At 40.8% G+C, this 10,040-nt stretch overlaps 1 protein-coding gene across 1 annotated transcript in view; it reads left to right on the top strand.

The window, feature by feature from the left end:
* The first annotated feature begins 6,819 nt into the window (after nt 1–6,819).
* The window catches only part of LOC132955017 (myosin-10-like), a 62,520-nt gene continuing 59,299 nt past the window's right edge, over nt 6,820–10,040 (top strand). Inside the window, exon 1 of the mRNA XM_061027626.1 lies at nt 6,820–6,992. The gene's annotated coding sequence lies outside the window, so the exon portion shown is untranslated. The remainder of the gene's footprint in view (nt 6,993–10,040) is intronic.

Below are 10,040 nucleotides of genomic sequence, written 5' to 3'. Positions count from 1 at the left end.
GACCGAGCGGGTAAAACATCGTCATGCCGTCACTTTAGAGCGTTTATGAAATAAGTTTATGAAACAGCCACTTCACAGCCTCTTCCACGTAACACCAGCCTTTTTATCCATTGTTGTAAATATTGATTTTAACTGTGTTACATTTATTAGGTAATGTCAGTAATGTCTGTTCTACTGCCCCGGAGTGAACGAAATATCGATTAATGCAGGTTTAATGAGCTTCAAGATTCCCCTTTTGACCTTACCAATAAAATAAAACTAATTCAACGCTGTTACCCAGACCCTGAAATAAAACTGGATAAAACACTCCACTGTTGAACGAGGTACAACAGACTGAACATCATTTAGAAAGCTTTGTTTGCACACAGAAACATAGCCTACTGGACTGAAACAAATCCGCCTCTCTCTGTTACAGGGATTTCTAATACAGAGCGGCTGCTGCCTCCCCTCTGAGGCTCCTTCATTTAATTTCTTCTCTCAGGTTCAACACCTGTGAAGATTACAACACTCCCCGCTGCTTTCTATGCAGGACAGTTGGTTGAACCCCCACCCCATCCGAGCGATGTAATAACCGCTTACATTGATCCAACCTTGCTGGAAATATGCCATCTCTCATCGACAGCGCTTCGGCACTTTAAAATCTAACACGCTCCAGCGACTAGTTCAAAGCTCCGGGAGCTCCGGGAGCTTCGGACCAGAAGTGTCTGGAGAGTGCGGCCTTTGAAGTTCATGCTGCAGATTAAAATAAAATTTCACCTAAAAAATCAAAGCACTCGTTCCTCTCTGTAACTTCAAGATCAGATTTCATCTCTACCTGCATGGTTTCACTCAGCCAATACCTTTGATTATCATCACTGTTCATGTCAGGTACATTATTAAAACATTATTGATCCTTTTTCAAAGGAATGTCGGGCTTTAAAAACCAGCATTGCAACACAGCTAAAGCAACTAAATGTAACATTTCATCTCAAAACAGTTGGTTCAAAGTCAACAACTTTCAACAGGCAGAATAGCGTCTCCTCCATGTCCACAGAGCACTCTGGTCTGTTGCGTTTTGCCTACAATCTTTGGTTATTACAAACAAGAAATAACGAGGTGAATAGTTATGTATTTATTGATGTGTTATCGAAACAGTTACTGATTTAGTTTTATTTCCACTAGTATTGTAGCAAAGTTAAAGGAGATCTATTTTACTCTCTTTCAACTTCAATGATGTCAGTCTGAGACACCTGTTGAGTAGCGTTGTGAGATGTGTAGCTAAAACAAACCTCCTTATTTATCTGATACTGGCTTCAGTAAAATCCCTAATTTCAGCCTCTGCCTGAAACGGTTCATTTCAGCTACTGTCTTTTTAAGGCCCGCCTCCCCACGTGCCCACTTTCCTCTAATTGGACAGCTCAGTTTACAGTCGCAGGGACATTTGAGTGAGCTTACAGATGGGCTTGTCCTACAACTTTCCTCCATGCTTTGCTCGACTAAGTCGTCCTGACGTCAGGTTCTGGCCAACTTAGTTCTGGAAATGTCTCGTTCAGATCAGCAGGAAACCACGTCGAGGGATTACTTGTATGTATTTCAATATGGATCTGCAGAATAGATGTCCTCTAAAATTCGGGTATCGTTTTTGGTCAAGCATTGCCAAGGAAACGATTTTCACAACTGACTAACACCGAGCGCCGTGGCAGAGTGTGGAGCGTCTTCTGCTAAAATAAGTACAGTAAGCTTTAATAAGGGGAGCAGTTTTTTATCACTGTGTTGGCAGAGCTCTGTTTCTCTTGTGTCTAAAGAAGGAGAGAAGCTGGCAGAGAGGAAGGACAGACTTCAGCGTCTGCTCTACCTGTTGTTATTTGTCTGGAATCCGTTTGAATCATGTTGTTTGTTTTCCATTCACAGATACGCGGCTGTGTACGATCAACATTTTTTTTGTTTGTTGCACAAACAGGCAACAGACAGCTGGCAGACCATGAGGACATATCTGTGAGGATCGACAGACGTGTTTAGATAACAATTACAAACCTCATCTGTAGACTCACCAGACTGAAAAACATGGACGTAGGTTATGTCTCAATTTGGAGACAGCATCTGCACCTCTGAGGTTGTGCATTTGAAGACGGCGACATATCGGGGTCTGTCCCATTTCAAAGGCTCTTTAAAGGGGCCGCTTGTTTCCCATGAAGGACGACGGATCCTCCCATTACGTCCCAACATGTCTTGAGATTCCTTGGACGCCAATTCTAAAATTATTTTGACACAGATTTAGATGAAGGTAACTGGTTACAACTTTATCAAATAGCTACCAATACTAATGTTACCAAAAAAACAAAAACAAACTTCAAATCATCTTCAAAATAAGAGGTTAAGTTATGTGAGGTCATGCAACTCATGCCGCTGTTGCTAGGCGACGGAGGACAGTATAAGGGAAGCTGGAGGAGCTGTACAATGTGGACAGGACAAACTATGGGGACCAGACCGTCTCGTCTCAGTTTAACCTGAGAGGTCTAGGCAAGCTACAAAAGCTGTGTCCTTCAAAGGATGCTAACTAATAGGGCTCTTTGGAGAAAAGTGGACACTTAAGGAACTGCACTTGTTTTTGGCTTTTAGCTTCATTTTTCGACACCAATACACAAGATGTGATGTGAACTGACTCCCACCAAAAGAAAGAAAGGAACTCTGTGGACATGATCCCAGCCTCTCATGATCTCGATGAATCGATGGCCCAGCAGGAATCTACAGAGTCCTAAAGGGAAGGAAAGTATCTTCAAACAGGTTCAGACTGTGTTGTGTTCACTGCAGAATAATAGATCTCAAAATAACCGAAAACAAAAACAAAGAAAGCATAGAAAATCAGGAGGAATGACTTTGGATTCAAGATGATATCGACTGAATAGTAAATAACGGGGATCATTTAGCCCCACTGAAGGAGATCACCACTAATCCTAATGGTGAATTAAGATGTAATGCAGTGAGCGAGATCCAATATATGCTCATGCAGAGAAACCAAAGACGGCGTCTAAGGAGGTCAAACATTTATCTCCATCCAATCTGGCACTGCGGGATTGAAAATGCCACATTTGACATTCCTTATCTGCGCTTGTAAAAGAAACAGAAGAAGAAGAAGAAGAAGAAAAAAAGAAAAGGGATGGGGATGTTTGATAAACTGCCGTCTAGACAAAAGCGGGAGAGGGGATGGTGGAGGACGATGCTGATGACAGGTCTATTATGCCACAGAGGCGACTGGAGAAGCCAACAATTGAGAGACGGAGCTGTCGCAGCGTTTTTTGCAGAATGCATCCGCACCAAAAGGGTGTCACTCTGTCACTCGTCAAGAGAGGATGAAATAACTCACTCAGACATCTTCAGTCTGTCACTCAAACTCTGCTCGGGCTCAGCGAGTCACAGTGAATTCTCAGGGAAATGTGCTCAGTCGTCTACCGCGTGATAAATCTGTGTGAAAATCCATGAAGGCTTCATGTATTAAGTGATTCTGTAAGCGGAAGAGAGAGGAGGACAAACAGACACTTCATGATTCTTTCATTATCTTTGGCTCTTACAGGAGTTAGTTTAAAAACTTCAATGGTAGTTTTGTTGTGTTGTGATTATGAACGATGTGAATAAGTGATAAACAAATGCAGGAGACAGCCGTCAAATCTCCTCCTGAACAGTTTCTCTGTCGAGCCAGAGGCCGCATGCAAAGATTTCACTTAACAGCTGCTGCCCTCTAGTGTCTGTCTGCTGCACTTCAAGTAACACAAATACATTTTGAGTTGTCAAATAGTTTCAGTTTAAAGGGCATTTGAGGTGAATGTATGATGGTTTCTTCAAAGCCTCTGGAAACTTGACTTTAAATATTTAAAAACTGATATCAGCTATAGAACAAAGTACACTTTATCCTTACTATCTGATCAGACATTAAGGAAACATGCTATTTTGAAGTGCTGGCTTCTCTGACAACAATGCAGCAGCCAGTATGTCCTCCTTCTAACTTTAGATTCTGCTCCTGAATGCTCTGGATTTGTTTGGACCAGAGAAGGTAGACGGTTTTAAGGCGACCCCCCACACGGCTGTTTTGGACGCCCCTCGGTTTGTCAGATATGAGAGCAGTTATCAGGTCAACAGGTGTTGCAGCGATGGAAGCGGGCAAGAGAAGTGGTTCAGATAGAAGTGATTGTACCCGACCTAAAAAGCCTCTGCATGTTTCTAATAAGCTCCACGAGCAGAAACGTGCTCAAACTAGGATCAATATTGGAGATGCTTTTGAAAAATGGAGAGAGGTTAGAACACAGAAAGGTTTACAGACCCATGCAGAGCTGGATAAACACTGAAGCTTCAGAGTCCACCACATGGTGACCTGTGTGAGCATCAACTCTAGAGAGGAGGGGGGGGGGGGAGAGACAGCTCTCTACAATGTTTAGAATTTAAACTGCAGTACCCATTTTAAAACTCTAGGTGTCAGAGTAACATACTGCTCCTTTAATAATCAAAATTTTGACACAGGGCATTTTGTTGCAAATAGAGAGGCAGCGTATGATCTGTTAAATATATGTGCAATGCTAAATTAAAAATGTTTTTCTCTAAAATTGACATACATTTTCTTTAATGTTGTTGTCAGGATTCCCAATAGGATAAGGTTTCTGCTCTGGAGTATTAGTTGGTCTTCAGAAAATGAACGAGGTTATTTGTAGTTTTTTGAGCTTGAGGTTGGAAGTGGATATTGTAGTTAAAGGTTTAATTACGCTTCTGATTTGATGAGTAATGTAACTTCTGTTAATTGTCTGTCTTTTGTTCTCCGTGTTTAACTTTGATGCTGCTGTCTCAGCCACGACTCTTTTGAAAAAGAGATCTTGTATCTCAACGAGAATATTTTCCTGGTAAATAAAGCAAATGATGGCCAATCCACGTAAAAGTTTGACCATCAAAAGAATTTACAACAACACGTTTCACAAATTACAATAGTTAATGGTTGAAATAAGCGGGGCCTACAGATGGATATTAGCGACTCGCTAAATCATCTTTTCATTTGTCTTTGCATAAATGATTGATGTTATTGCACACTGTACCCTCATAAATGAAATAAATGACATAAATACAATTAAATAAGTGTTTTCCAAATCCTTTATTTTGTCTTGCAGGTCGGGTATTTCATGTATGATAAGACAAACATACAAGAGAGTTTGTTTTCTTACCACCGTTGAAGAATGACAGTAAGGAAATAAGAGGTATAGATACTTGATGGATGGATGTTTTGCTCCTACAGCAGCTCATTATCAGTCTACAGCGTGTCACATGAAAGCCCAGGCTCTGCATTAGTAATTCATGTCTTCATGCAGCAGAGGGCGCTACTGCAACATGGGAGTTTCCAGTCTGAGAAGCAAAGCCTAACTACTCATTAAGGCGGTGTCACTGATTTAACTGTGGGCATGATGTTATATTTATTTGTCTGTACTGATAACTGAGCCTCTGTTCTTTGTAAAATTCTGCCCATTGAGGTTAGAAAAGCTGCAGGTCTGTAATGTCCTCAAAGCCCCCGCTTCAGCATTTGTGATAAAATATAGATAGTGTATTCAAAACAATAAAGATGGCTCCAACCAGGGGTTCCCAAACTTTCTCTGCAGGGCCCCGTTTTGATGGCTCGTGTTGCATAAAGTGACATAAATGTGTTCAATTTCAGAAGAAGAGATTCTTAATTAGACCTGCAAGGGGAAATTAAATTTGACACTCTGTGTAGGGCGGCTGTGGGTCAGTGGTAGAGTCGGTCGTCTCTTAACCAGAAGGATGGGGTTCGAGCTCCAGCTCCTGCAGGTACATGTCTGATGATGTTTAAATAAAAAATAAAAAATAATCAAAACAGGGTTACAAAGTGCTTTACAAAATGAAATGAAAATAATCCCCTAAAAACACATCTATGAAAAAGTGCTTTTTAAAAAAGGACAAAGAGCTTGCCAGCCTTGGTTGTAGAATGGCGAGTAGAGCCTTGGCTGAGGGAGGACGGGGACAGGCCCAAAATGCAGTGGCAGACATCAAACATCAGCAGAGTAACCAAAACATGAACACCGTATACGTACAAGGGTTATCAAGGCTTAATTAACACTGTACAACAAACAATAATATCACAGAATACACGAGAGCTGCTCGACAAACATGTAAAATTAAACACTCACACGTAATTAAGGATGTTATTGAATAGTTAATAAATATGATATAGGGCCTAGCAGTGACATATTGGGCATCCCACGGCCTCGTAATGACGTGTCTGCATCCACAATTCAGCAGGTGTTTTATTTATTTATTTATTACAAGACATAAAAGAGAAAAAAATGCAGATATTTAAAATGGAATTAATAAGAGAGCAATGATGGGATGATGTCAAATACTGTAAATAATTAAAATATATGGAAAATATCAACTAAATAACTTTATTCTTATATATCTGGATCCACTCTTTACATTTGCCTTTTGTGTTATTTTTTCTCTTCAACTGTTTTAAAAAAAAAAAAGACGATTTTTTTCTTTTTGTTTTAATGATTTTTATCTTCAATAAATACATTCCAGTACATAAAGTTTAAATCTGCATTATATTTCCTTTATCTTTTAAATAAAATCCATCATTCCTGATCAGCAGGTGCTGCTGTGTTGCGTTGGGGCGGCATCCGTCAACTATCAAAGTTTTTGGGATGGAAATTATATTCGACCAATCACGCTCAAGCATCACACTTTGAGAGCCAATCACATTCCAGATTTGTGTTCTGGGCGTGACTCTTAAAAAAAAAAAAAGAGAAAAAAAAAAGAGTGCGGCGGCGGTGCATCCTCCCTCCCTGCCTGCCTGCCTGGCCGGCGAGAAAGTTCGGTTGAGAGGGTGCTGGATGGTGGGGGGAGTACCACTGATGAGAGAGCGGGCGAAACACGGGACTGTTTTAACACGCATTGGAGGATTACTACACTTACCTGCTGAACGCTAACACACTCCTGGGAAAGGGTTTCTTCTTCTACTCTTTGAGGTGAGAAAGAAAAAAAAAAGAGAAGCCCGGTGAGGATGTGAAGTGGTTAGCGACGGTTACCGTGACCGTTAGCTAGCGGATTATTTCAGTGATGGAGGACCGCTAATGTTAGCACGGCGCCGCAGAGCCAACACGCTGCTTACAGCTTTAATCCGACATATAAATCAATATAACGCTGTTTGCTTTGTGGTTTACAAGCTGAATATACTGGAAGCTGGTGTAGGAATGGTGTGGTCATTGTCCCCACCCAGACGTCTTCACCCACACCCAGGATGATGAAGAGGAGGAGGAGGAGGAGGAGGAGGAGGCTCCGTGCATCCTGAAAAAACTCTCATTTGCATTTAATTTAGACTCATTAGGACATTCACTTCAGCTTCTGCTTGATTGGGGTAACAGAAGGGCCAGTAAGGAGGTTCAGTTGATTTGTTTTTAATTGATTAATCAGGGCTGTGAAGCATCTTCTCAGGCGGGTCGGATATGGAGCACAGCACGCCACAACTTTGAGCTAACGCTAAGCTAAGCTAGCCGCTGCAGCTGTTTGGCCCGTCGTTATAACAGCGCTGCATTCATTCATTCATTATTATCACACCGCAGGGATGCTACCTATCCTCGTGGTTCAGAGCCGATGGAGGGATGAAAGTTAGTGTTTTCCTGGCAGCCAGAAGCCTCACTTGATCCCCCCCCCCCCATCCCATCCCTGGCTCTGACTCTGACCCAGATCCGTTTCTAACCAGCGCCTGATTTAAGCATGGGACTTGATTGTAGGTTAAATATCTCTGAGCATTCATCAGCTGATCTTGTCTCTGATTAATAAGAAGGAACAAGCTCTCTGTCATGGCAGGCATTCAGGCTTGTCCCCCCTTCATCAGCTGTTGAGGGCATCAAGTGAGAGCTTTATTAGTGGATTCAACCTTTTATAAAAACATCTGATCAGTTATTATGAATTAAATGCTTGAATATCTAACTGTTAATGATTACTTAAAGTCAAGTCAACTTTATTTATACAGCACATTTATAACAGCCGAGGCAGACCAAAGTGCTGTACAGTAAATCAGGCAAAATACATTGCATCCAAAACATCCTAAAAACACGTAAAAGCAAAAATTAAAAGTGAATTAAAACAAAACAATAGTAAAAGTTCTAGTAGACACTGCTGCTGGGATAAAACACTCAACTAGAGGTAAAAGCCAAGGAAAAGAAATGTGTTTTTAAGAGTGACTGCTCAGTTGTGGCAGCAGATCTTATTTTAAATGGTAATCTGTTCCAAAGTGTCGGAGCTGCAACAGAAAAGGCTCGATCGCCCCTCGTTTTGAGCCTTGTTTTGGGCACGTCCAGGAGCAGCTGGTTGGAGGACCTTAGTGCTCTGGATGGAGCATGAACATGTAAAGGCTCATTGGAAACAGATAAAACATCTTCAAAGTACTTCTTTTGTTCAACCAACTCTTTAAATCATCGAGATATTCAATATATGTACATCTCTACGAGTGTAAGACTGAGACTAGTAAATATTTGTAATTTTCTTGAAAAATTAATAATATCATCTAAGAATGGCTGCACACATGGCATCAAAACCGTGATATGAGCGGTAATAAACTGATTGCAAAAGTCTGAATTTGTCGCAATGAATACAAAATAAATTATGTTTAAAGAATAAATTATTTTTCACTCAGTTTGTGCACATTTGGTGGCTGATTCAATCTTTTCGAAAACATCAGTCATTGTGTATTACATGCTTGAATATCAAACTGTTTCTGTAATGGTAAATTAAAGGCTCATCGGAAACAGATAAAACATCTTCAAAGTAGTTATTTTGTAGAACCAACTCTTTAAATCATCGAGATATTCAACATGATGTAGTACATCTTTACAAGTGTAAGACTGAAACTAGTAAATGCTTGTAATTTTCTTGATAAATTAATGATATCATCTAAGAATGGCTGCACAATAAATTGCAATGGCATCAAAACCGTGATATGAGCGGTAATAAACACATTGCAAAAGTCTGAATTTGTCGCAATAAATACAAAATAAATTACTCAGTCTGTGCTCATTTGGCGGCAGCGACTCAGTGGGTAGAGTTGGTCGTCTCTCAACCAAAAGGTCAGGGGTTCGACCCCCAGATCTTGCGGCTCATATGTCCAATGTGTCTTTGGGCAAGACTCTTAACCCCAAGTTGTTCCCGCTGCTTTGTTATCGCCGTATGAATGGGATTAGTTTCTTCTGATGCTCTCTTTACATATCAGCCTCTACCATCAGTGTGTGGATGTGTCGGTGTGACCTGCGGTGAAAAAGCACTTTGAGTAGTCAGAAGACTAGAAAAGCAGCGGTCTTTGACGTAACATCTGGTGATTCCATGGCAACGATAAACATGTTGTGTCTGTCATGGTGGCTCATTATTGGCAGATCTGTCATGACACGTCCCGTTACAATTATAAAATGAAGGATTCTCTGACTTTGATAACTGTTGGAAATATTTGGGGTAATGTAGGTACTCAAAACATAACAAAGGTTTATTCCATTTTTAATTAATTGAGATGTTTTAGTGTCAAAATTCTAATAAAATTTTACATATTGAACCTTTAAGTAATAATTTTCAGCTCTAACTCAACACGAGCTGGAGGCCATTCCATTGTTTTGTTTATCTCCACATTATCTCTATTACACAACACAGTCAGAGTTTCTGTGGGCAAATGAAGAGCTCCACATGGTGAAGTAAGAGTACGTGGGTGGGTTGGTGATGCATAAGGATGGAGGTGTAACAGGCCTGGAGCTCACACAACAGTGTGTGAGTGGGCCAAACAAGTTCTTCTGGAAAACAAAGAGCAAAACTAAAAAGCAGAGGAGAGAGAGAGGGAATTTATCTAACTCAAATACAGAATGCAGATAATTCACATTATGTCATTTGTGCGTTTGGGAGCGCTTGCATGAAGCGTTTGTGCACTAAGAAGAAAAGAGCTGCACGTCCGTCCTGTCTCCATGACAACAGTCTGTTGACGGCAGCTTTATAACCGACACTGCTCTGTTACTTTTTACTGCATGATTTGTATT

This window comes from Labrus mixtus, chromosome 2 (assembly GCF_963584025.1).
Source record: "Labrus mixtus chromosome 2, fLabMix1.1, whole genome shotgun sequence".
In the NCBI taxonomy this organism is placed as follows: Eukaryota; Metazoa; Chordata; class Actinopteri; order Labriformes; family Labridae; genus Labrus; species Labrus mixtus.
Note: the sequence above shows the minus strand (reverse complement) of the source record. Positions and strands in the feature narration are given on the sequence as shown.